The sequence below is a fragment of the Drosophila navojoa genome, chromosome X (assembly GCF_054131105.1).
Source record: "Drosophila navojoa isolate 15081-1374.11 chromosome X, UAZ_NAV_1.0, whole genome shotgun sequence".
Classification (NCBI taxonomy): Eukaryota; Metazoa; Arthropoda; class Insecta; order Diptera; family Drosophilidae; genus Drosophila; species Drosophila navojoa.
Window position 1 is genome coordinate 26331905 of NC_142895.1, and position 25364 is coordinate 26357268.

A 25364-nucleotide genomic window follows, 5' to 3' on the forward strand; every position below is an offset into this window, starting at 1 on the left:
GATATTTATAGGAAAATGAAAAATATTGATTCAGCTGAACTCCAAGAGCTTTCGGCCAGCCCTCGACTAGATGATTTTTTCCCCATAAAATTGACCTCAAAGACTTTCCCTTTGCTCTACTTTTGCGTCGATTTGCTTTCATAGCTCTGCAGCTCGTGGAGCTAATCAATTCATATTGAAATTATAATCAATTTAGAGTTTCGATTTTCGATTCTGGCTGATTTGAGTGCCTCGAGCATTGATTGTTTATTTTCTCTAGTCGTTTCTCTGCCCCTCTGCCGCCGCTTCAATTCGATTTTCGCGTTAAGTGGAATGGTTAGCCTCAGCTTAGCCTCTGAATGCCATTTTCTTGGTCATGTACATATTTCTATTTTATTTTTTATTATTATATACATGTATATGTATTATATATATTTTTTTTATAATACAATGTTTCGTATTTATGTAATGTGTCACACAACAACAACAACAACAAACGACAACAAGCGAAAGCTATAAAAAAATATTGCGAGAAAATTGCTTTAATGTGCTTTGCGTGTGTGTCTGTGTGTGTGTGCGTGTGTGTGTTGTGTTTCGCGTGTGTTGTTTGCCCTTTGCTTTGTTGTTATTTTGTTATTTTTGTAAGTGTTGTTGCCTTGTGTGTTGCTTTTGTTTTTTTTTTTTTTGCGCGCGCGTTTCTTAGCTGCTTCCGCTGCCGCCATTTCATTTGGTCAACCAAAATTTATGTCAATGCCACACAGCAACAGCAGCAACAGCAGGAGCAGCAGCGGCAACAGCAGGAGCAGCAGCGGCAACAACAATAGCCGGCTAACAACAATAACTAAAATAATATCACGTGTGCTGCAGGTGTGTGTGTGTGTGTGCAGACATGCAAAAGTGAGCCCGACTCCGTTGCTTCGCGCCTGGCAAACATTACTCCGCAGTTTCTGTTAATTGGCAACGCCAACACAGCCAGCCACGCCCACACACACACACACACACACAGGGAAGTTGTGTTGTAGTCACTGCTGACCCCCGTCAACTTTAGACGACAAAAAACACAGAAGCAGGAGAAGGGGAAGAGGAAGAGAGAGTGGAGAACATGGGACGCGACTTTTAGCCGCCATTTGAATTGCCCGGCAACTCGAGCGCCCACGGCGACCTCGCCCAGTATTGTTGTATTATGGTGGGCGTGGGGTGGGTCGAGTTGAGGCGTTGAGGGGGAGCCATCGGTTGCTATGGGCCGGGGCCGTCGGAGGGCCGGGCAGACGGGCAACATGGAACAAGTGCCCTTGATTTGTGTGCACGGCATGTGGCGGCGCGTTGACTATTTGCATTGCATGTCAGCGGCGCAGCGTGTGTGTATGTGTCTGTGTATGTGTGTATATGTGTGTGTGTGTGAGTATGTTCAATAATTTCGTAACATGGCCTTTGTGGCGATCTTTGTGGCGCGATAAGCCAAACTGAAAAAAAAAACACAAACACACACAATCCAAGCTGTTTAAGTGAAGTGTTAAAATGATCGACTATCGCATGCCCTATGAAATACATTGGCATTCGATATCTATCTACGCATATATACATATCTATCTACGCATATATATGTATGAACCTTCCACCATCTCCCCACCCTTAGTCTTATACACCCTATTGTCTCATGTCACATGGACTCTAGTATATCCCCTTCGATTACAGGGTATTTCGAGTGAAATAATAAATTTCAATGCCCCAGTCGCAACTTTATTTTGCACTTTGGAGCTGTAGCTAATTACAAGTGGCGACTGGGACCAGGGGGGGGGGGAGGAGGGGGGGCGTGGCATTCGACCCTATATTGCTGTGCCCGAGTCCTTTGACGAGGTCACTAGGCAAATGGATTTCTCTTGCTCTTCTTCTTGTACTCCTTCTGGGTTTGCCATATCTGCGTGGGTTGACTTGGCTTGACTCGACTTGACTTGGCTTGGCTTGGCTTGGCTTGGGCAGCAAGTGCATGGGGCTCACAGTTGGCAGCTGCATTTGCATTTCTCAACGCCTCGGCGCTTCATCAATAAAACACTGTCCAACACAAATGCAGTCGAAAGTTGTTTGTTTCTACGGAAATTAAAATGTGACTAAGGCGACAAATTGTGGATGTTTTTTCTTGTTCTTATGCTCGCTCACCAAGTGAATACAGTTTATTGGTTTTGTCTCTACTGGAACTACAAGTTAAGAAGTTTTACATGTAAAACTTTTGTATATATGTAGATGTATTGCCTATATTGTGAAACCTATGATCTAATATATTTAATAACTTTTTAGTGTGAATGATAAAGTTGAATTATTGAACTGATCCACAGATGCAATAAGTGATCCACCCATCGGCTCTTGGCCCATTTCCAAATATAACCTATGAAAGAGTATTAGTTAGTCGGCTTTGTCCACATTTTTAGCGAATGTGTTAACATTCAGAAGTTGATATGCAAATTTGGAAATTTCGAAACAATTTATATATACATATATTAATATACATTATTACTATTAGTATTAATATTATTATTAATTTTATTATTATTCTTAATTATTTTAAGAACGGAATTACTTTTATGCTTATATCACGATATATCTGAAAAAATATATAAATATTTTTCATGTTTGCCAAACGTTTATGGAATCTTGGAACCACTCTAATAACTATATATATTCATATGTATAATTACACTGGCCTACAAACAAAATTAGAGTTCAATTTTTGTGGAGCTGATTAAAGTTAGTTTTGTCGAGTGATTACTGTACTGCTCTATTACTATAAATATGTATATGCAAATTTATTCCCTACAAATTTGAAGGCAGTGCATACTATTCCACTGTAAAACTTGTACATATGTATAAGTGTACATCAATTACACTAGCCTACAAGTTAACATTTTTTTTTTTTTTTTTTTTTTGTTGCTTAACCTGTGAGAATTCTTCTTCGAATTAGTATGCTTCATTCTGGAACTACGAGTATAATTTAGTACTTAAAATATATGACTACCTAAAGAATCGACACTCGTGAAATTTTCAAACAATTTCGTTGAATTTTTGTGAGTTTATTTTATTGTGTGATCACTGTCTATGAAGTAACATTCGCCTACAAATATTTGTTGCATTTTATTATTTATAGAATTTTAATATGTTCGTCTTGTTGTGTTATCACTGCACTAACTCCTCGTCTCAATGACTGTATTACTGCGCACAAATGTGTTTGTATCTACACTCGCCTACAAACTCAAGTTTAATCATATTTTTATTTACGAGTCCATATATTTGTTGTGCAGTGTTACTATTGTTCTCTCATACTAGATTGATATATGGGTTTCATTTCTATTACATTTGCATATGAATTATAAATACATATATGACTGTATATATGTATATTTATCTACACTTGGCTACAAGAATATATTTTGATATACATTTTGGACAGTTCGTTATGTGTTGTAGCTACTGTACTGTAAAGTCTTATCCGTATGATTATATATTTAATAACACTCGACTACAAACTTTAGTGTTATATACATATATAGATCCCCGATAGGAATTAGAGAGGATAGTACTCTAGTAACCTATCGACACCTAGCTATAAAGCTATCGATACTTAACTACAGGGCCATCGATACTGCACTGAGAAGAATAAGAATCAATTCAACTTAAATCGAAAGGCGAGGCGAATACTTGAGCATACAAAATTGAAATGGATCCTTTTTCACCTTGTTGGGGGACTACTGTACACAAGTGTATGGCATATCAATTACACTCCCCAGCAAATTGAAGTTTCATACCATGAATTCTTAGGCATTAAATTGAATTTTGGTTTATATTCAAGTACGTATATGAGTGTGTAATGCTGCCTTGAATCATTCATATAGTAAAGCTCTGCGAATATTCATGAATGTGCGCCTTAAAGAACATATAATCAGCAAACTTGATTTGCGCTCTAAAGTATGCTATGAAAATGTGTGCCAGGCGCTGCAGCAACTCTTCGCTCTATATGCGCGCGCGTGTGTGTGTGTCTGAGTGTGTGTGTGTTGGCTATGGCTTCAGTTCAAGTGCTACCAATTAGCTGTCGCTGTTAACGAAGCAAGCTACATAGTTGCACCTGGCCCCTGTCCCCCCCCCAGCCCCTGGCAATTTGGCCTTGAACTCGCTTTAGCCGGCACGAAACACCGCGCCAGTCGAACGAAAGTAAAAGTTGCACGTCGTCAGTGCCACATGCGGCATAGCTGCATGAATAATGTGAATGTTGCACATGTCTGCCTGCCACGTGTGTATGTGCATGTGCAAGTGTATGTGTGTGTGTGCTTGTTGTCCGCATGCTGCAAGCCTTTGACGAAGGTCGCTACTGCGACAGCCATTAGCTGAGCTACTTGCCACGTTGCCAACGTGCCACGCTGTGCCTCTGCTCCTGCTCCTGCTCGTGCTCGTGCTCCTACTCCTGCTGATGTCGCCCGGTGACGTCATCGTTGCAGCACAGCGTCTAGCCACTGGCCCAAGTCTCTCAAGCTCTCACCTGGGCCGCAGCCGCAGCTTTGTCTTATGCTATGTTTGCTGCAACTGTTTTGCATTTATTTATTGCTCGCTGCGACAAAGTTGCTGCCACAGTTTGCTGTCGGCACCGATTTATTTGCTTCCCTCCCCCCCAGCCAGCCAGCCAGCCAAGCAGTCAGCCAGCTCGCCAGCCGGGCTGCCGTTCATCTTTTTTTATGGCTTGCAGCTGACTTTTAGCTGTTGTCATTTGGCTGCTGCTGCTGCCTTTAGTTGCTGTTGTTGCTGTCGACATTTATTGGCCGTCAGCAACTTTTGGTTCGCAACACGCGAGCAACTTTCAAATTGCATTAAATCGCCCGCCTGCTGATTGACTTTCAATGACTATCTGTGACTCCCTGCGAGGACAACAGCAACAACAACAGCAGCAACAACAGCAACAGCAGCAACAACAACATCTATCACAATTATAAGTTGTTTGCCAAAGTTATGAGAGGGAAAGGGAGATTTGTTTTTCATTGACTCTCTGTCATTCAGCCTCTCTCACTCTCTCTTTTCCCCCTTTCTCTGTCTCCCTCTTTCATTTCTACTTCCCTCCCTTTCAGCATTTAATCAAAAGTTGAAATGCGATTGTTGTTTTCTAACAGCTGCTGCTCTTATTGTTCATGTTTTGTGCTTGAGCTGCTAAGCTCCGGCCCGTGTTGCAACCAAGGAACAACTAGCACATACCCTGTAATTACAATACCTCTTCATGGAATCCACTGCACCAAGCTCTGCCTTATATGAACAGCTCCGCTGGGCTGAGCGAAGCGAGCAACCCTCTGGCTGCTGGTGTGAGCAGGGTATTTGTGTAATGCTCAAAGGAAACAAATGTAGTACAATAGAGCCAACAAATTAAAGTCAAATGTCAAAAAGGGCAAACAATAAGCGCATTGACTAAAGGGCGTGCGACAACAGCAGCAACAACAGCAACAGCAGCAACAACAGCAGCTAAAGGACTGCCAACAACAACTGTATAGTAGCAATAGAAACAGCAGCAGCAGCAGCAGCAGCAGCAAGAAAACTTGCAAAGCCAAGAGCAACGACAACAATGAGCAGCAACACCACAGCAACATCAGCAACAGCAACAACAACAGCAAGAACTCTTGGCCTGTATAAATAACATTTTTGTTGAGGCGCCTCGTATGACAAAGTGCCCGCTTAAATGTGCGCGACACACACACAAACACACGCACACACACACACACAAGTTGTAGACATAGACCTATTGCGCACTCAAGTGGCAGCATTTATTGCTATTGCTGCTGTTGTTGTTGCTATTGCTGCTCTCGTTGCTGCTGTTGCTGTTGTTGTTGTTGTTGTTGTCATAGTTCAAACGCCAAGAAGGGCAGCCGACGCTGACAGCGCTGCGCTCTATAATTCCTTTGTGAGTTGCTGCTGCTGCTGTTGCTGCTGCTGTTGTTGTTGCTGTTGTTGCTGCTGCTGCCTGTGGCTGAACGCCTCGCGTCAATTGATGAGCGTCGCTGCTGGCGCAGTCAGTCCAGCATGTTGTTGTTGTTGTTGCTATTGAGTTGACATTTTTACAAGAGATTGTTGTTGCTGCTGCTGCTGCTGCTGCTGCTGCTGTGGTGACAAACATTTCTTGTTGCTGCTGCTGCTGCTGTTGTTGCAGAGCGTGTGCGAGCGCCTTCTCAGCTGTCAGCAGTCAGCAGTTTTTGCCATGTGTGTGTGTGTGTGTGTGTTCTTTGATTATTTAGATTCTTTTATGGTTTTTCTTTCTTTCGTACTTTTCTTTTTTTTTTGACAGTTTTTTTGGGGCCTCAAAATGTTGCTGGCGCTGTGGCAGTTGCCGTTGCTGTTGCAGTTGCAGTTGCAATCGGCGCGGCACGGCGCACAAATAAACTAAGCGGAAGCGCCGCCAGTCAAACACGTTCCGCATACGCGCTGCCTGGCTGTGTGCGTGTGTGCGTGTACGCGTTTTCGCGTATGTGTGTGTGTGCGTGCGCGTGTTGAGCCAATACGCACACTTCGTGTCGAACGTGACCCGTTTCCTGATTTTCCACACGTTTATTTTTGCATTTTTTTCCTGTTTTCATCTGGGTTTCCCGCCAAAGAGTGAAGTAAAAGTGAAAATGGGCTCGCAGGAGGCGACTGCCCCAGCGGCTGGTGTTGTGCTGCATTTGGTTTTTGTTTGAGTGTATTAGCAACCCGTTTTAGTGTGGTGCCAGAGCGCTGCGATTGTGGTGCAGTGGAGCGGCTACAGCGACTGCTGCCCGACAGCCGGCTGGTGGGCGACATTTTAAGGATCTGCAGCGCCCTCGAGAATGTCCTGTGCAACAACATGTAAGCGATGTCCACCGAGCACTCACTTTCCCCACGCCCCAAGCACTCCACTCAACCACTTGCCACTGCCATGCCACTCCACAAATCTGTCTCATCTCACACAAGTCAAATATTTACAGGCAGACTGCATATTCGAGTATTTTGTTCAAATCTTAAAAACGGCTAAAAAAAAATCAATTCGGTACGCAAATCAAATTTGTGTCTGTGTGTGCGTGTGTGTGTGGTCGACTGACCTAGTCTAAAATAAAATACATGTTTTATTGACCGTTTCGTTACGAAAACTAATGGCAAGCATCAGCCCCAGACTCGCCGCTCGAACGGATTGCACTGAGCGAAAGAGTCTACTAACATTTACTTAACATATGCAAACTCTATAATTACTGTTGCTATTTTACATTTCATATTTCCATTATAAACATGTATGGCAATACAAAAATTGTATATAAATAGTGCGACTTCCATTAACGTTCATTTTCAATAAAACTTATTTCAAATAATATTTATACTCGATTGCATTAGGGGCAAACAGTTAACCCTAATTTAAAATACCATACAAATAAATAAAATACAACTCAATTATTTGCCTTATTACCCTTTAAAATGGAAACCATCAGGGCATATTGTTTTTGTATGTGTGTATGTAACAGGCAAAATGAGGCGTGGCAGACCTAATGACGTGAACACATTCTTAATCAGCTGAAACGCTATTGTCATTTCAGTATATCCGTCCGTTTTTTCGCCTGTCCCTCTGTCCGTCCCATATGACAACAGAGATCTAAACTAAAAATGCCAGAAAATTTCAGATATATACAAATGTATATCATACTCAGTACAAGCTTATCATATTTTTTTTTCATCGATAATAATCGATATTTTTGCTTAATTTTCATGCGTTATTCTGTTACTGTTTGAGCTAGAGATTTCTGGTTTATTTGATTTGTGTAGCCTTATGTAATGAATACAAAGATTTTGTAATAAATTGATTTTGTTTACGCCCCCTTTGCCCTAATTTTGAAAATACTAATTTTGAGTATTAGAGACCTGTGTGCCGATAAATACACACATTCAAATTGGTCAAGGGGATTTATCCACAAATAATAATCCAATTAGATTGCATCAATCGCAGTTCAAGCGCAGCAGAGTGTATGCTTATGCGTGTATGCGTATGTATGTATGTATGTGTTTGTGTATGTAAATGCATAAATTAAGCGAGGATGTTTGGTATATCATCTAATTGCAGGTTACAGGGGATCTCTCAGTCGAGCAGTCTTGATTTCTGTTTCGTGATGAAAATCAATCGAAATTAATTATAAAATAATATAAAAAAAAATTATATCTAAAAACAAATAATTTGGCTATTATTGTCGTGTAATAGAGCTAAAAGTAAAGGAGGAAATTTCAAGAGAACTAGGCGGAGCTCTGTGAGATATACATACATATATTCATAGTATAATTTCGATTTTCAATTAGGTTTGCATATATACGATATTTCTAGTATTAGCATTGTTCAAGTGTTTGCTATTACTAAAACTTCCAATGGAAATTTAAAACATTCAATAGATATTTCTGGGTAATACATATGGATATTTTATTTGTAACTCTATCAAAGTTACATAAGACAAACAATAATACGCTTTATATATATGTACACACACATTCTACATAAAAGCTTATTATTATAAAATTAACATATTTATAGGATATCAACATATTCGAAATGATGGTTTTCAAAATATTTTTATCAAAGTCCTCTCGAGTCTTATTACCGTGCAGTGTCGCTTCTGCTGCTGGTAATAAAATAATATTCTTTAATGTGCAACGAAATATTCATTTGATATTTGCAAATTGTGTCAATAAATCATGCATTTGTATACCCTGCAATGTGCAGAAGGGGTATATGATTTCCTGCATGAAAAATGTTTATGTAAAAGTGAATAAATTTGTCTAACTATCTTACGAGCTCCAACTTAGTATATAACGTATATATATCTATGATGTACATATACATATAGTATGTATACTTAAAGTGGGATAAAAAATGTTATACGAAATATATTTATTGTTCTAACTTTCACTTCAATATTAATTAATTAATAACTAATATTCATTAATGTATATTGCTGCCTAGTTGGTTAAATAGAGGGTATCTGGCAGTCAGGCAATGTCAACTAGGCCACTTGCCTCCTCATCAAGCCCCAGTTTTTGGGTTAGCTATGCGGCCAATCGATGCGTGTGGCATTTGGGCCTTCAGGCAGCTTAGCGCTGCCAATCGATATGTTATCGATATCATATCGAAATGCTAATTGAGCCATTGCCAGCGCTGAAGCGGAAGTAAACAAGGAAATGGGAAACCACAAATTTTGCACCCATTGCTTTCGCCACAATCGCAACAAACAGTTGGCCAAACACATCCAAGCTGATTGGCCGGCTAACTGACTGACAGGCGGACAGACAGCCAGACAGACAAGCAGACAGCAGACTGGTTGACTGGCTGCCAGACTGACTGACTGACTGACTGGCTGACTGACTGAGCGGCAGCTAAAGCGAACGCTTTGCGTGTTTTGTTTGCCTATTGCTTGCGCTGCTGTTTGTTGTTCGCTTGTCTAAGCCCCAAGACGGTCTCTAAATGCAGACGGACGGGCATATTTGTAGTGTATATACATGTGTGTGTGTCTGTGTGTGTGTATATATGTGTGTGTGTGTATGGCATTTACATACTAATTTATGTGCATACATATATACTTATGTGTACATATATATATCTCTATAAGTACATATATAACTTGGCAATGTGGAGCAGCTGTCTATAATTACACACACACACACATGTGTGTGTGTGTGTGTATTTTGGTCTGTTTATAGAGAATTGTGTAACCAACACACAGCAATAAAATTAAAAGTAAAAGTAACAGAAGCAAATTTTTGCGCCACTTGCTGACGCTCGCCTCCCCTCTCCAATCCATCTATCTGACTCTCTCTCTCTCTCTCTCTCTCTGTCACGCTCACTCCTACACTGATTTCCGCACGGCAGCCGTCTCGCTTGCACCCATTCTAGTCGTCTGACACTTACGACCAAATTACAAGCATAAATTGCTGGGCGCTAAAGTGCAAGTGACGAAGAAGCAGTAATAGAAGACGAAGACGATAAAGAACAAGAAGAAGAAGAAGACGACGCAGCAGCTGCTGCAGGTAGCGGCAATCGGCATGCCAGCGGAAGAGAGTGAGAGGGGGAGAGGGGGACGCCGGGTGGGTGTCGAGCGGGCGTGTGTGCAGCTAGTTGATGGCGCCAAAGTAACGTTAAACGTTATTTTCATTTTGCCATTTTCATTTTCATTGCATTTTCATTGCATTGTTTTCCGAGTCCTTCGGCGTTTAGCAATCAATTTTTTTTGGGTCGTTGTTCTAGTCGGCATTTTTCTTACTGCTGCTGTTGTTGTTGTTGCTGTTGTTGCTGTAGCTGTTGTTATTGTTCTGCTTCTTCTTCTTCTTCTTCTTGCCATTTCAATTTCTAAAGTCAGCCAAAACTTATCGAGGTGTTTGAGTATGTGTATGTATGTAAGTATGTATGTATGTATGTATGTCCATGTCTGTTGTGTGCCCGCCTGTGTGTGAGTGTGTGTGTGTGTGTGTGTGTGTGTGTGTGTCGTTGCGCTGGTGAAAATGTTCTGTGCCATCGTCGTCGCCAGTTGCATAAACGGCGCACGCGGACGCGCATGAAACGAGCGAAAATTTTAATGAAAATTACATAAATGAAACGGTAAAAGACTAAAACTGCAAAAAAATCCAAATAAAAACAACTTAAAGACGACAGCAGCAGGAGCAGCAGCAGCAGCAGCAGCTGCACGGCAATACCAGCAACAGCAGCAACACGGCAGCAACAAGGCGCACAGCAGCGGTCCAGTTGAACGTGAGAGAAAGTTTGGGCCAGTGCGAGAGAGCGAGAGCGCAACTCCAAGTATCAAAAGGTTTCTGAAGGCGGCCTTCGTTGTTGTTTTTGTTGTCCCATTACGCACGGTGACATTCACACTCACACACACATACACACACATATGAGTCTAGTTGCACGAGAAACGGTTAACTTATGTTAAGACAATAACAAAATCAAACGGAGCAACGATTGCCGCATGCTGCCTTGCATCTCGCTCCGTCCCATGTGCGTACGCTGAGCGTGAGCAAAGACGCGGGCGCTCTCTCTCTCTCTCTCTCTCGCTCGCTCTCGCTCTCGCAGCCAGAGTGTGGCGTGCGTCCGCTCTCTTCTATCTCTCTCCGTGGGCATCTTCAGTTCACTCGCAGAGGCTGAACGGCCGCTGGAAACGTTTTGGCAAAACTGTGAAACATGCAAAACAACTTATTTGTTGTTGCGCTGCCTTTATCCGTTATCCGTTCACCGTTTACCGTTTGTCGCGTGCGTCGCCTCTATCGTGTGTCGTTTGTCGCCTGTCGTCGCAATTGAACAGCTCAAATTATGTTTTGTCTTTTCGCCTCTTTTTTCGTTTCTTGAAATTTTTTGTTGTCTATTTTTTTTTGGCAATAATTAGGCACAAGCCCAAAAAAGTATTTTACGCGCCTGCATTGACTTGCGCATAGAGTGTGTGTGTATATGTATACAAGTGTATGTGTGTGTGTGTGTTTGTGATTGTGGCACACTTAATTGCATTTCAAAGCCGCAAACAATTGTCGAAAATGCAAATCAAGTTGCAAAATTTACAACCGCAAAAAAGAAACAAAAGTTTTTTGGCAGCACTCGCACACACACACACACACACATGCATGGGTTAATGCACATATATAAATATATTTGTATATGTATGTGTGTGTGTGTTCTATGTTACTGTGTCAGTGTTACATTGCCAAAGCCGGCGCCAGTGCCCATTGCCCATTGCCAAACTGTTTCGCTTGTCCTTTGGCCGTGCGCCTCAGCTGCTGGAAACGTTTTGGCATTTGGAACATGCCCACAAATAGAATTGTTGTACTAGTTTCTATTGTGATTGCTATTATTGTTGTTGCTGTTGTTTTCGTTGCTGTTGTTGCTGCTGCTGCGCTGCTACTGCTGCTGCTGCTGCTGCTGTTGCTGCTGTTGTTTTCCTCATTGCGTTGGGGCATCCGCACAGCGCGCGCGGCATTTACGCAACGTGTGGCGCGTTTTGCGGAAATTTAATACGGGCTTTTGTGTAAATTCTTTTCAATTTTTTTTCTCGTTCTGTGCAATATACAGTTCAAAGCAGAAATGCGAAAAGTGCATCTAAATTGATTAAAATATACCAAAAAATAAGTAAAAGTAAATCGAAAATGTCCACGCTAATAAATGAATGAAAAGTAAAGCGTACTGTTTGCTCTCTTCTCTCCCACTCTCGGAGAGGCTAATCGTGTATGTGTGTGTGTGTGTGTGTAGGTGTAGGTGTTGGTGTAGGTGTGTGTGTGTATCGCGTCTTCATTTTCGTGCCGGGTTTTTGCTTCTATTTTGTTTTTGCAAATGTAAACAAATTTTTCGCCTGGCAGCAAAAACAGGGAAGAAAATGAACAACAATAACAAAAGCTGCTGATGGCGCGCTTCACATAGTGTTCCCTATGCATGTACATACATATACTTATCTGCTATAAATATACATATGTGCACTTACATACATACATATACCATGTATATAGATATATTTATAGTATGTTTGTATATACTATATATATATAAATAAATATGTATATATATATATTTGGATTGGCTCTGGTGCTTGGCGCATGCTTAGCCCATATTTCGCTAAGCCAAAGCATGGCCCGGCCGTCCACAGTCCACCGTCTACCGTCCACCGACGGTCGTTCGGCGTCCGCCACCCGCGCCACCCGCGCTGACCAGCGATGCAGCCCTGGCCTCGCCGCAAGAGCCATAACAATGACACATTTGCCGCAACTGTCGTCGTTTATTTAAGTTTATTTAATGTCAAGCGACTCACTGTTTAATTGTCTGCCTGCATACATACACACACACACACCTACATGTGTATGTGTCTATAAACAGATCGCTCTCTATGTGTGTGTGTTTGTTGTGTCTCTTGGGGCTTTGGTGGCGCCTGGTGGCGTATACTTAATATTTAGTTTTGTAATTATATGCGCTACCCCAAGTCAAAATGTGCTTAATTAATTAATTAAAACAGAGCAGCAGCAACAACTGTAAAACAACAACAGAAACTATTTTTGTTGTTTTTTTTTTTTTTTGTCTATTCTGTTTTGCCGCTGGATTAGTTTGCCGCGTGGCGCCAAGCTGAGCGCAGCTCGACGGCGTTTGCAGTGGACGGCGTTTAATTCACACACACAGATACACACCACACACAACACACACACACGCACACATACACTATGCACACCTGCTGCCGGGCGGCGGGATGTTTGGCCTCACTGAAAGCCCGCTTAACAGCTGCTCGCAGCAGCAGCAGAGAGCGACAGATGTGCGAGAAACAGCTGAGCGCGCGTGTGCGAGCGAGACGCATATATGACAACGACCTTGTGAAACGCAATGAAATGAAATGAACTGAAATGAAACGGCAAACAGTTAAGCGAACAGCATGCGAAACAAAGCGCAATTAATTACAAACCTAAAATCCAAAGAGACAAAACAAAAGAAAAACGCAATCAAAACAAAACCAGAATAAAAATAAATAAATAAGAAATAAAGTAGAAGAGAGAACAACAAATACGAAATAAAGAGGAAATGCATTTAGCAAACGTTGTGTCAGGCTGTGCTTAAAAGTAGGCTATGCCAAAGTTTGACACCAACAACAAACAGCAACATGTGGCCAAACAGCAACAGCAAAATTAACCAAGCAACAACAACAACAACAACAACCAGCAACAACAACTTTTTGCCATAGACAAATAGTTTTCTAGTAGTTATATATATATATATATTTATATTATATATATGAGTGTGTATGTACGTGTAGTTAAACTTATATGCAGCACTGTGTAAAGCACTCGGATGGCAGATTAACATGGGGAATATACATGCCTAGTTTCTCTGGGTCTCTTGGCAAAAAGTTTGACACAAAACTTTGAGCAACACCCAACGAAACTTTGTCGCTCAACTGTAAACAAGCCACAAAAGAAATGTTTCTAGAGCTAGAGTAACACAGTTAAATAACGGTTGAGCTTATATGGAAAAGTTTGATCAGATTTTAATTTGCGTTTAAAGCGAAGATAGACCGGAAAATGAAAGAAGAGATTGTGAATTGTGTAGAGAAAATAGATACTATAGGTAGTCGATACACATAGATATAGATATAGATGTATAGTTTGAATAGGTAAATAAATAAGGAAGTTACGATAGTTTAGATAGTTTGAATAGAGCGTATCTGTATATGGTATAGAAAGTGTAGACAGTAGGTATAGTACAGAAGGCATAAATAGTATAGTAACAATGCATTGATTGATAATAGTATAGATACTACCGACGTTATAGACTATGTAGATACTATAGAAACTATAGATACTATAGATATCATAGATACTATAGATACTATAGATACTATAGATACTATAGATACTATAGATACTATAGATGCTATAGATACTATAGATACTATAGATACTATAGATACCATAGATACTTTAGATACTATGGATACTATAGATACTATAGATACCATAGATACCATAGATACTATAGATACTATAGATACTATAGATACTATAGATACTATAGATACTATAGATACTATAGATACTGTGAATACTGTAGATATCTAATATTATTATCTATATCTAGTAATATTAAATACCTCTTTAATATATATATAAAATTATTCAGTAGAATTCGATTACAGCAACGCTCAAGGCTCTGTCGTTATAATCAGAAGATGCTGTAGCTTTATAAATTGGCTCATATTCGTATTCTACTGTATATTGAATTAGGAAGAAATTCATTGTCTATAATAAAAGCAGCATGCAATGCTATTAGGGGTGGAAATTTTGTACATGTTTACTGATTTCGAGCTCTTCGATTTGATTTTTTACTTATGGTGCACAATTCATAAAAAGTATGCGAAGTGGTTTACTTGCCTCGCGGTTCTCTTATCAGCAACCATCGGTATAGGCATTGCCTGGTGCAATGTTCTTTGAAGGAAAATTATATATACTACATCTAGTCGCAAATTATATCGTTATCACGCATTTCCAATCAGCTCAACTACTTTTCAGCTTGCTTTGAGGACTTGCATCCTATAAATACTCTACTGATGTAATATATAAATTGGAATGTTTATTATACTATATATACATTAAAATGTTATGAAAAGTGCAGTCTTGAAGTTTGATTTTTACTTTGGAGTTTGCCAGCACTTGCGGGCACTTCACAAAGTTTCCTCTTCACTGATATTCAAAATGGCCATAAAAGTGAAAAGTTATACCTTTGCCCATGCGCTGGCTCTTTAAGCTTGAAATCATAGTTCGTCATAAAAGTATGCAGTCAAGTATACAAGCTGAACTCTTGCAGAAGCAGTAAATGAAATGCAAATTATGTTCAACCTTCAGACCAAATTTTATGGTCTTGCAAGTTTTGACAAACTTTGTAGAAATATTTCAAAATACATAAACAAATAATGATGCATATGCATGGATATAGCTGGACTAACAATTTCAGGCAAAGCACTGTATATAACAAAGATTGTTCTAATGAGAATTCTTATTACATGAGAACATTAAACTTTTCCGTTTTAAAATTGAATAGATATACTTGTATAAATTGAACATTGAATTGAATATTATGAGGAGATTATAAAGAAAACTATTTTATTTTGGCTAAACCACGATTTAAGTTTCTCCTCTTATATAAATGTTATGCAAAGCGTACAAAAGAGTTCAAGATCTCCGTTGTTATGTGTACTAAAGATTATCATAACGTTTATTCATTCACCATAATATAGTTCATGTGTGTGTATATTCATATATCGGAATATATTTATAATAAAATTGCCCTGTGACACTCCCTGATGCGCATTGCTCTTTGTATCATATCATGCTACTTTGTCTGTATATAGATATACATAACTCAATCAACATTCAAATCTTTTTCTATGGAATAACGTCATATATGTATGTCTCCGTACCAACTATGCTCTAATAGTTTCCATTATTCTTATTTTTACACTCTACAAAATTGTTTTATTTTATAGAATATAGATATATATGTACATTATTATATGAAAGTCGACTGCACAAAACCAATATACTCTATTCACTGAGTGAGCGAGTATCGAATTGCAGCAGATTTGTGAATTTCATGCAACTTCTTCACGTAATATGTAAATCCACCTGGTACTCTGACTCATTCCAATAAATTCATTTCCTGCTGAGGTCTTGCTCGAGCCAAGATTGCAGTCGGTGCCATTTGGGGCTCGATTCGCTTGCCAAACTCTTTTGATTACACTGTTGACTGGGATTTGGTTAGAGCAGTCATTAGATGCCCGCATAAGACTGCAATTTCTTAAATAATAGACTCGAGAGCTGTGCTGATACCAGATCACAAGGCAAAAGGCAAAGGACTGTCAATTTGCCTTTGTCGACTGCCAACTAACTGTGTGTGTATGTGTGTGTGCGTGTGTGTGTATTGCAGTGTTAATATAAACTAAGCAAATGCTGTGCCGCAAATGGAGTTGTGCGCCGCGAGTACAGTGAAGCGCAGCCAGCACGACCAACTCGACAATAAATCACAATAATATAAATAATAACAACAAATAAAAAAAAAAAGTACAAATAAATTGCAAAAAAAAAAACGGCTAGAAAAGGAGCAAAGATTCTGTGCTGGCCGACATGTTGCAGCAGCAGCAGCAGCAGCAGCCGCAGCAGCTACAGCAGCAGCATCAAGAGCAGCCCCTGTGGCCAGGACCAGAGCAGCCGTCGGCCGTGTGTGAGTGTGTGTGAGTGCCGTCCGGGATATACGAGCTGCACACGCACAATCGAGCAACATGCAGATGATACTTGTTGCTGGCGGGTAAGTAAAAGAAAAAACCGCTAGAAAAGTCTGGCCAAAGGGCAATGGATGCCAGCCCCCACTCAATCTATGCGCGTGCGTGTGTGTAAGTGTGTGTGCGTCTCTGTGTAACACGGGAATCTGTACGTAACTCGATGTCTAACCAATTGCAGCTCTCAATCAAAGCCTCGATTCGCAAAACCCAATATATGCATATCAATTCGCTGGCTCAGGCTTCTGCTACGCTTTTGCTTTCTCGCATCATGCACATTGCTTCTCGTTGGCTTCTCGTTGCTTAACGCTCGATTGCAGTTGCAATTGCAATTGCAATTACGATTGAGTTTGCCGATGCGATTGCAATTGCAATTGCATTTCGATGTAGTGCTCTATACGCTCCGTTTCCCGCTCTACCCTATTGTTAATATGTATTCTATGCCAGACTAATCACTGACTATCTTCTCTCTCTCTCTCTTTCTTTTTCTTTCCCTTTTGTGAACGCTCTCAACAAACATTGATGTGCTGCAACCTTCAGGTAAGTGGAAAAGATATAAAAATAATACGTATATGTTTATTATCTGTGTAATATTCGAGGTAGAGGTATTGAAAAATTTTGCTCATTAGTATTTGTATATATGTACATATACTGTTTCTTTATTAAGAGCTGAACTTTGACAGCTAGCTATGTATACAACAAAAGAGATTGTGGGAGTACTACGAACTTTTCAATCTAGCAATCTAGGTTATATTGTTTAACGAATAAGTCAATTTAAGCTGTTGTTAATATGCATATGTATAGGTAAACATTTATTTATTTTTATAGAGCTAGAAGACAAAAAAAAAATACAGTCATCTATAACCTATATGATTTATCGTATCGTCGGTGATTTATCTCCGGTTTGAAGGGCTAAAGTTTGCAGATGAGTAATAGACTTGGAGCTGTTTCTTGATCCTATAGAAATGTGTTTTGCTTTCATAGTGCAGTGGATCTTCGGTTCGTTAACTGAAACCGAAAACTTAGCACCTAAATTATATGCGAAGTAGTGCCAAAAAAAAGCTACATTGTTTGTTGTATTCGGGGTTTCCTCTGGTCGTTATGCGCTCCATTGTTCTTTAAATGTTCGTTATTCGATGTAATGTACTTAACTTGAGCTACATATATGACAATTTGAATGTAAATAAAATCTAGTATTGCATTCAAAAAAATAGTCAAACTTGCATCGTTAAATAATCTGGCTAATCGTAAAAAAAAATGTTTTCATTAGCATTATTAATAGATAATGAAAGTGAAGGATAGATAGGAAGAAAGAAACTCTCACTGTATGCCCCATCTCCCTCTTTAATTTGATTGGATGTTTACCAAATGATGTTTCGAATCAGGTCATCATCATTGAGATTTGTATATTGATTTAAAAGGAAGTTTGAAACATATGAGTTCATAAGTAGTATACAAACATATGAACACATGTATGTGTACAAAAAAGATAAGATAATAAATTAAGATAAGAACATATTCAATTTGTAGAAAATTATCTATAAGTCAAGTCTAATTAATTGAGCAAAAATCAATCAGCTGCTTTAAATATGCCATGGTCTTCTCCTCTCTATATCATCTAGTCTCTCCTATCATTTTTCATCTCCCTTCGCGATGCACTATAAGAAGGCCGTGAGTGGTAATTGATATCCTCTCAAATATTTCGGTATCTACGCCTCCGGTACTCATGCTCTGTATAGGAGAAACATTTTTTTATAAACTTAGTTGGATTCAAGGGTATTCCTGGTGCGACTCACTGTAATCCTTTTATGTGTGCCTTTGCTGAGGAACTCTTGGCGCAGCACATTCAGAATGCCATGCACAGCAGCGCTCTCGCATTGCTGACCGGCAAATCGACGTCACCAAACATCAGGTCAATCCAGGCAAACGCCTCGACCACTTGCTGCTCCACAGGCACATCGCGGGCGCTGCGACTTGAGTTCCTCCAAACGAAACGCAGGACGTCCCAGACCCACAAAGACCATGCCCTTGGACACCAAATCTCTGCAAAAGGCGGCACCAATGCCCGAACTGGCATCCATTACCACAGCCACGCGATAAAGTCAAAGATTCATGTTGTTTACTTGGACTCTATCCCAAACAAAATTCTAACAATATGAAAAGTCGTTGCTACAGCTATAAATGCCATATTTTGGACTGTCTTGCTTTATTAATATTATTATTAGCTTAGCATGAGTTGCCATTTATCAGCTGCTTAATCTTCCCATTGGGCAATCCCTCGCGATAGCAAGCAAAATTTTGGGTCTGAGTTGAGAGCTAGAGTTTAGGCTGAGCTCAATGTTTACTTTCTGGTCAGCTGTCTGAACCTTATCTACATTTCTTTAATAGAGCGGACAGAGAAGGAGAGAGGGAGAAAGAGAGGCAGACAGATAATGCGAAATATAGAGCAACAGTGTCACTTTGGGAGCATACGTAAAAGCTTGCACAGTATCCCCCTCTCTTTTGCCTTTTCTTCCCCTCTTTATATATATAATGTCTTCAAATTAATCGTATTTAGAGCTGTGTAGTCAGTCACATTTAAGATTAAAGCTTAACAACGTTTGTAAAACGGTCAATAGTCAAAAGCTTCCCATCGAGCCATAAATTGGGCTTATTTGGGTTAAAGTATAATAATAATATAATATAAAATAAAAAAAATTTTTAAATATAAAATATAAAATATAAAACATAAAATATAAATTATAAAAATATAATATATATATAAAATATGAAATACGAAACATAAGTTATAATAAATATAAACCTTTTTTAAACTTCATTCACTCCAAGGAAGTTTTCTAAAGTTTCAAGCTTAGTCGAAAGCTCTTCACTAGTTGAAGCATATAATTTGTATCACATTTATTTGACGCTTTCTTTTAGCTTTGATTCGATGTAAAAAGCGCTCAAGCTTACCTTTATTGAAAGCTTTGGCTTGCTTAGCCCTAGTCCAGCATAGAATCTAAGCTCTAAAGCTCAATGCTGAGGTTTGCGTCCTGTGTTGCACTGCAAGCTTGAAGAAAGCTTTTACGTGTGTTCAGGGTATTAATCTCAACAGCGACAAAAGCTTTAATCACACACACACACACACGCACTGGGACCGTTAAAGGGAAGGCTTGTAAATGCATTTGCGCATATGCTTATTAATAATTGCATTACACATACGCCGAGTGGACGCGCTGCAAATGCAATTGTTGTTGGCGTTGTTGGTTTTGTAGTTGTTGTCGTTGCTGTTGCTGTTGCTGTTACGCTGCTGTTGCTATTGGCAGTTGTGTGCGGCCTCTGCGGCGCCAGTGGCTTTCAGCTTGGCGCGTTCAAGTGCACACGTGACACAAAGCGCAGCACAGAGAATAAGAGAGAGACAGAGAGAGCGAGAGTGTGTGTGAGAGAGAGGCAGAGCAAGAGAGCGTGAAAGCGAGTCGGCGTTTGCATTGAGTTGTCGTTGCATTATATTAATCATACGCCGCGTGCCAAGGGCCGAAATAAAAAAAAATAAAATAAAATACAGAAATGGCCACGGCGCCCGGCGGCTTTTTAAAGCAACACATAAATAATACAGATAGCTGGCAGAGTGTGAGTGTGTGTGGTGTGTGTGGACGCTTTTAACCTGTCTTACACGCACACTTACACACACTCACACACACACACACAGTCATATAGCCCTTTGACTTTTTTGAATTCGATTTTCGCTTTTGTCGTCTGTTTCTCTTTTCATTTACACTTTTCACCTACTTTCGGCTTTTGGCCTACACCTGTATGCGAGTGTGAGTATGTGTGAGTGTGTGAGTGTGTGTGTGCGTGTATGCCTATTATTGTTGTTTTTATTATTGTTGTTCGTGCCACACGCTTCACTGCGCGCGCTGACCGGCGCTGGTCGGCGTGTCGCCTGTTTGCCTGTTGGGCCCCCCTCCGCGACCCCCTCGACCCCTTGGTCGCCGCCTCTGGCCGTTGGCGCTGGCACTTTCATTGGAGTCGCGACCGCGTTCTTTTGGTCAGTTGAGCCGGAGCCAGAGCCGTTTGCCCGGGCTTTTAGCCTGTCCAAAAGGCTAGCCCCGCCCCGACAGCCCCGCAGCCCACTTGTGCTCAGGCATGTTCAGTCAGTGCTTCGTTTAAATATGCTTTTTTATTCCGTTTATTTTTCGCCAGCCTCTGCTTAAGTCCGAGTTCCTCCTCCTTCTGCTGCGCCTCCTGCTGCTGCTGCTATTGTTTTCCTTTTGCTTTTTTAACTCTATTTTTTTCGGTGTTCTTTTACTTGTTCGTGCCAAGTGGCACTAAAACTATTTGCCTTCGCTTTTGGCAGTGGCTCGTTGTTGTTGGCGCGGCTGTGGCAGGCACCTGCCCGGCACGCAACACGCAGAGTGCAGCAGCAGCAGGAGCAGCAGCAGGAGCAGGAGCAGCAGCAGCAGCAGCAGCACGTCGTCTGCCGAGCAGCACATTGCAGCAAATCGCACGTGCTTGAGCTGCGACTCGGCCAACGAGCTGTGAGTCGGTCGTTCGTGGCGCGGCTCGGGCAGCGTGTCGACTGGGCCTTCGGTTGTATTTTGGGGCTCGGCTGGCTGCGGCTGCCACTGCCGCTGCCGCTGCCGCTGCCGCTGCCCGGCTCGACTCGGCTCGGCTCAGCTCAGCGTACTGGGGCATTGGCTGTGCCAGCAGCGGCTGTGGCTGTGGCTGTGACTGTGGCTATGGCTATGGCTATGGCTGTCGCTGTTGCCGTAGCTGTAGCTGTAGCTGTAGCTGTGACTGTGGCTCTGCCAGCGACTCCATTTGCAGCGCTCAGTCGTCGCAGTCGCAGTCACGTCGTCGCAACGTACCGCGTTTCACGTAGCGCACGCGGCGGCTCTTGTCGTTTACGTTACGCCAAGCGAGGCAGTCGGTGGTCGCATCGCTCGCAGTTACTCGATCGCTAGCTAAATAAATATAGCAACAAACGCTCAATCAATCAATCAGTCAGTCAGCCAGCCAGTCAATCAAGCAATCAGTCAATCAGTCAGTCAGTCAGCCAGTCAGTCAATCGGGCTGTCATTTGTTTGTTTGTGTTTTTGTGCCTCGTCCAGTTGCCCGCCTCGGGGCCCGGCAGCCGCGTGCAACATTCCGTTTCCCGCTCGCGTGCGTGCGCGTGTGTGTTGCTGTTGGTGTGTTGGTGTGTGCGCGTGATTTTTTTCAACTTTTTTTTGACGTTGTTGTTATGCGTGTCAACGTGAACTGCAGCTTGAGAAAGGTGCTTAAAGCGTCGCTCCAAACTTTTGCCTGCAACTCCCAAATGCAAAAGAAAAATAAAGAAAATAATGCAATGAGGGAGAAGAAGAATAAAAAAACATCAAAAATGAGAAAAAGTCGCTGGAATTTAGCTGCAACTGCTGCATGCCAATGAAAGTCTCGAGACTTGCTGCAGCAGTTGTGACGCAGCTTCTTCGCATCGTCTCCGCGTCGTCTCCGTTGCAGCGTCGCCCTCCCCCGCAGGCCGCTGGCTCTCTCGCCTTTGCTCTTAGTCATTTGTTTATTTACCTTAATTAATGCAACGTGCAGCGTGCAAATTGCAGCGTGCAACGTGCATTGGCCAGCGTGCAACGTGCAGCATAATTTGCGTAGACTAAAGGCGCCCAACAGCTCGCCCTTGCTGCCCCTGCCCCTTAAGTCAACTGGCAACTTGGCTGCCTAGCAACTCTCGCCTGCTGCACTAACTGGCTCAGCTGTTGGAAGCGCACTTAATGAATATTTTAGCCAAGTTAATTTCCATGGCTCGAGTTCGCAGCAGGCATCGAAGCTGAAGTTAGCCTCTGACTTTAATTTGCCTTTTGCTATTTCTATTTCAATTTCCCTTCTTGTTTTTTAGCTATTTCAATTTAAATTTCTATTCCTTTAGCTATTTCTATTTTTGTTTGGGTTACATAAGCCTCGGGGCTTTAGCTTCAATTGAAGCCTGAATTAAATTGCCAATTGCAAATGGTCTCCAATTCATATACCCAATATAAAATGTTTGCTTTGTTTGTATTGAAATGAATGCGAGAAAACATGCGATAAATCAAGCAAAAAACACTGTCAAAGCATTTCGCAGCGGCAACGGCCACAACTTCAAAAGAGTCAATAATATCGCAGTTTACATACATGTATTTATATTTATTCACCCATACAAACACACATGCATGCACATGTCTATGTGTATGAATAATAAAATACAAATGTTGCGCATACGACGCGTTGACGGCGTCACCAGCCGCTGACCCAAATTAAATATTTTTATCAGAAAAGAAAGAGTCATATGCGTCTATCGAAAAGAAATCTATTTGCCTCAAAACCCACTAAAAACCAAGTCAAAGCTAAGCCTACGCCGCCAACTGTCGCTAGATGGCGCTCTAATCATCATTGAAACGCCTCAAACCAAATTCGTGTTTCATTGAGCATTGAAGATTTTTAAGTTACAAAATATATATATGTACATGTACATGTATATGTACTCTCGTACATATATATAAATTGCTTTTATTATCCCTTTCATTAATAAAAAGCAAAAATCATACATTTTATATTCATTTAATTCAATTTGAAGCTTAAATGGAGAAAAAAAAGTAAATACAAAAAATTTTAAATGCAAGAGTTCACTTTATTTCAGGAATACTGAATATAAAGTTTATCATTTTTTACTTGCTTAATTGAATTGAATATAGTGACAACAGTGTCGCTGATTAAATAATAAAATAATAATAAAATTATAAATAATATATAAAATTAATTAACTGATTTGTTTTTGCGAAAAAGAAAACACTTAAATATATCTGCAGCGAAAAATGTTCATTAAAAAAATACATATATACATATATGTATATAAAACATTTATAGTAAGGGTCAAGTAATGTATTTTGAGAACAATACAATGCTTAAAATTGCTGAAGTAATTAAATTAACTTTATTGTTTAAACAAAAATTATGTTAAGAACAAATTTATATATGTTGAAAGCAAAGCAGCTAGAACCCTGAATAGGGACCCGAAAACCAAAGAGCTGATATTCCAAAATTCCTACGCTTCGCTTATACACATACACTAGAACAGTAACCAAGCTTTGAGGACTTATTTGCTGAACAAGTCATGTTGTAGCTGGACTCTTAATACCAAACTTCTCGAACATGATAATAACAGTCATTTGCCAAAGTAAAAGTCCCCAACATACTTTTCTTTTTTAGAAATTTAGGGCAAAGGCGCGTGGTTTACAAAATCTTTATGTTGATAATCATGTTATTCATTATGTGGAAGTATCCAGCAATGACCACACTCAAATAATATGCTTAACAATTATGCTTAACAAGCAAAATCCACTTATCGATTATAATCAATAGTAACAAATTGTGTGAGTTATCGATAATAATATGATCAATTTGTATTGGCTTTTTCATACTCGAATATTCATGTAAAATTACAAATCTCTATCATATGTGATTTACGAGATATAGGTGTGCTAACGGACGGACAGACAGACAGACGGGTATGGTTATATCACCTCAGCTTGTCATGCTCTTCAGGAATATATGTACTATATGGAGTCTGCCACGCTTCTTTCTGCCTGTTTTATACACATTAACAAAACCATTAGCCCTTGATTTCCAAATTCATAATATAAAATATACATATAAATATTTTTTAATTTTTAATCTTTTGAGAAATTACCTTTCTTGTTTTTTTTTTTTTTTTTTTTTTTTTTTTTTTTTTTTTTTTTTTTTTTTTTTTGTCTTTTTTGTTTTAGAGCTTAGCTTGCCGCTACCTCTAAGGCAATTTAATCTATACAACAGAAGTTAATTAATTTATCGACGAAAATACATTATCTTTAACGTAAGATACACAAGGGAAGAAATTATATTTTAGGCTGTACTTACCACAAAATTAAATATTATTGAGTCCATTGAATTGGCAATGAGGATAAAAAATATATAAATATTATAGATATTACAATTTGAATTTCTTGATAATTATATTCATAGGAATTCCTTAAAATTTTTATATTCATTTATTTTGTCATTTTACGGTATTTAATGAAATAATTAAATGTGCTTTGAATTCCAAAATAAATAGATCTAGACAATCAAAACGAATCCTCATTAACAGTCAAGCATATGTACTTAGAAAAATTGGACTTATTATATGTTAATATGTAAACGCGTTGCTCTCAGCGCCAGGTGGCGCTTAAATTAGGAAATACATACATACACACACATATATATATATGTATGTTTATATAGATTGAGCACTTTTCATGTGCCATTTGGCAAGCTGAAGCTAAAGGCTGGCGTGACGGCGTCGCTTGCTTAGCCTTGGCTTAAGCAACGCTTCTTAACTTTGATTGAACTTTCAACATGCAACCGAACAACAGCAACAACAATATGAGCAACAAATCAAAAAAAGAAAATAAAAGAGAAAAAAAACCAGCCCATAACAATTCGCGCTTTGTTGAGGGGCAGTTGAAGAACTGCGAACGATTCGCACGCACATTTTCGCCTGTTTTGTTGTTGTTGTTGTTGTTGTTGCTGCTGTTGTGGTGGTGGTCTGGTCTGCTCTGGGTGAGGCAGGTC

General features: G+C 40.1%; 1 protein-coding gene and 1 long non-coding RNA gene across 11 annotated transcripts in view; one reads left to right on the forward strand and one right to left on the reverse strand.

Moving 5' to 3' along the window:
• LOC149090753 (uncharacterized) overlaps positions 1 to 24541 on the reverse strand; it is a 45579-nt gene extending 21038 nt beyond the window's left edge. The window contains exon 1 of the long non-coding RNA XR_016197580.1: positions 24466 to 24541. This is a non-coding gene — a long non-coding RNA (uncharacterized LOC149090753). The remainder of the gene's footprint in view (positions 1 to 24465) is intronic.
• Sh (Potassium voltage-gated channel protein Shaker) overlaps positions 1 to 25364 on the forward strand; it is a 165296-nt gene that overhangs the window by 55991 nt on the left and 83941 nt on the right. Inside the window, exon 1 of one of the 10 annotated variants that reach the window (XM_089265090.1) lies at positions 21553 to 22023. The exons of 7 other annotated variants lie outside the window; for them this stretch is intronic. The gene's annotated coding sequence lies outside the window, so the exon portion shown is untranslated. Of the gene's footprint in view, positions 1 to 21552; positions 22024 to 25364 lie in introns of those variants that run through there. 2 more of the 10 variants (XM_089265093.1, XM_089265092.1) reach the window with 2 other exon arrangements.